Source organism: Thamnophis sirtalis, unplaced genomic scaffold, assembly GCF_051295495.1.
Source record: "Thamnophis sirtalis isolate CommonGarterSnake01/CBP01778 unplaced genomic scaffold, rThaSir2_p1.2 scaffold_4, whole genome shotgun sequence".
NCBI classification, from domain to species: Eukaryota; Metazoa; Chordata; class Lepidosauria; order Squamata; family Natricidae; genus Thamnophis; species Thamnophis sirtalis.
The window spans coordinates 51547694-51550777 of NW_028261384.1; positions in this window are offsets into that span (position 1 = coordinate 51547694).

Genomic DNA, 3084 nt, shown 5'->3' on the forward strand with positions numbered 1-3084 from the left:
CTTAAGATTCATTTTATTTTGTTCAAATTGTTACTTATGATGTTTATTGGTACTGTGAATCTCTTATCCATTCAAAATAGTGTGGCATTTTTGCATTGCCTCCAAGAAAATGGCTTGGATTTAATACAATAATAATAAAATAGCAGAGTTGGAAGGGACCTTGGAGGTTTTCTAGTCCAACCCCCTGCCTAGGCAGGAAGCCCTATACCGTTTCAGACAGATGGCTTCTTAAAGACTTCCAGTGTTGGGGCATTCACAACTTCTGGAGGCAAGCTGTTCCACTGATTAATTGTTCTGTCAGGAAATTTCTCCTCAGTTCTAAATTGCTTCTCTCCTTGATTAGTTTCCACCCATTGCTTCTTGTTCTACCCTTAGGTGCCTTGGAGAATAGTTTGACTCCCTCTTCTTTGTGGCAACCCAAGATATTGGAACACTGCTATCATGTCTCCCCTAGTCCTTCTTTCTATTAAACTAGACAACCGTTCTTCATATGTTTTAGTCTCCAGTCCCCTAATCATCTTTGTTGCTCTTCTCTGCACTCTTTCAATTTTTCTGTGAAAGAATTAAGGTTAGTTTGAGGAAGCCATTGCACAACTGAAGCAAGTAGTTATATTACAGTAAAGATAGTCCTCAATTTACAACCACAACTGGGATTGGATTTTTAGTTACTAAATAGTGCAGTCATTGAATCATCACATGACCAAACCCAATTTTTATAACCATGTTTACTGTGTTCATTAAATACATCATGTGTAAATCTAGCTTCCCCAATTGACATTACTTGTCAAGCCAGCTAGGAAGATCACAAATAGCAATAATGTGGCTGAAAAACATTGCAACAATGTGTGAGCCAGTTGTCCAGCACCTGAATTGTGATCATATGATTGTGCGGATGGTGCAACAGTTTCGACTAAGAATGGATCACCTTTTCCAACTTTGCACCATTGTTGTTTATCCTTTAAAAATTTGAACCATTGTGTATTGAACAATCATAAATCTAGGGCTACTTATAAGGCAGCAATTCCATGAAAATGAGTTTTTGACTCTTGGTGACTGGCATATAAAAATAACTTTTAATAAAGACAAAAGTTTGGCACTATTAAAAATAACTTGGGATTTTGTAAAAAAAATAATTGATTTTTCATTGAATTGGATCTATCCTTGTCCAAATTGAATCTTCTGCCATGTCATCAAGTAAAAATCAACAGAAATAGCATTCTTGAATTATCTCAGAATCGTAGGAAATCTAAATTTTCTGCTGGTTCATGGAAACAACTTTTGAGGAAACTAAAAATGTTGCCCAAGACAATGAGCCTTGTTAATTGCGTAGGTCAAGAATGAGGAAAAAACACAGCAACAGCTACATAGGTGCTAAGGCGACGAGGGACAAGGGTTGTAGGAGAAAAATATATATTAGGCTTAACCTACCAGTCCATAAAGTGGCAGGTTCTCCTTCACCCAAAACCCAGAACCATAGCTGATCCAAAATGGTTTAGCAAAACTTCCAGAATATGAGGATTCTAGAACTAAAACAGAAAATTTTCTATTTCATACAAGCCCCTACTGATCTGTTGAAAGTCAGTCTAGTTACATACAATTTTGACTGTTGTCAAAACTTTAAATATGTTACCGATGGTACTTAAGCACATGCTTCTTTGACTCTAAGAAGCAGACATTTGTCACTTTGTCATTACAATGTCATGTAATTACAACTTAACAGTAGAGGTACAAATGGTTCAAATTAAAAAGGGCTGTAATTTGTTGTTATATCAGACAATGTAATATATGAATAAAAGTATTAACAGGGAAAGAAACAGGTGTTACCAATCACAGATGTGAAAAGATATGGGCAACTGTTTTTGGAGATGGAAAAAAAGACAAACCACATTTGAAGTGAAACTCACATTTATTTAATTAAACAAAAATAAAATAAACTGCATAGAAACATTTTTAAAGTCCATGGAGACCATGACTTTGTTTTAAGGCTGCTAGTAGCTGATACATCGTCTCCTTGCTACATCCTTCAGCCTTCTCCATGGACCACAAAGATACATTCAGAAGCCTCCATTTGAAAAAAAACACAAGTTCTAACATTTTAGCTTGTCCAAATAAAGCTTGTGCCTCACCTTTCTCATATCACTCTGCAATCCAACAGCAATAGTTGGGATGATCAAATTTCAAAAATTATCAGCTTATAATTGAGAAAATAACCTTGGCCAATCCAGCAATAATACATAGAAGGGGGTCTGTAAGAATCTATGTTTTCTTTTAACAAATCTGATGTGTGTTTGGCAATATACGAACCACTAAAAATTCAACTTGCTTTAAAAAATAGTGTATTTTCCAAAGCTAGTCAGAATCTTAAGTAGTTCCCATTTTTAAAAAATGGGAGAAAATGGATTTATGTTAAGACAAATCAATGGAAGATTTTGTCCGCAGAGTTTCTATGCTGATTTTTAAATTTTTTTTGGTCTTGGACCAACCACAGGGTTTAGGCACAGAAAAATACTGGAAATGCTTTTTTCAAGAAAATAATCCCAAAGGTATGTCATACTACTGCTACTTTAAAAATAAAAAAGCGGGGGAGAGAGGATTAGCACTATATAAACAGATATGCATTAGGTGAGGCACAATACAAGGAATATCACATACAAAGTAGGAAAAGCCATAAGTTTGTATGAGTGAACACACATTACATAACCTATTTTAAAAATATATGTGTATATATTTATATATATATATATGAAGGGAGGCTACAAACAAGATCTCCCATGGGAAAGAAGCTACATGGAGTTAAGAAATCTATAATGCTACAAAAAGAAGGTACAGATTTGGTGACAAAAGAATACCACACCCTACTACATACACTAAACATTCAGTGACCAAAGCTCTGAAGAAAGGAGCTTCCCACAAAAAAAAAATCAACCTGAGTTTGTAAGTTGATACAATCATTGAAGTGGTCTAGGACCATGCAGACACACAAACATTTTTTAAAAACCTTTTTCTTCAAGAATCATTACTTGAAGATTGTGATCGTGGTGTGGAGGAGAAGGAAATTGACCTAATGTTTGTCATGCTCTAAAA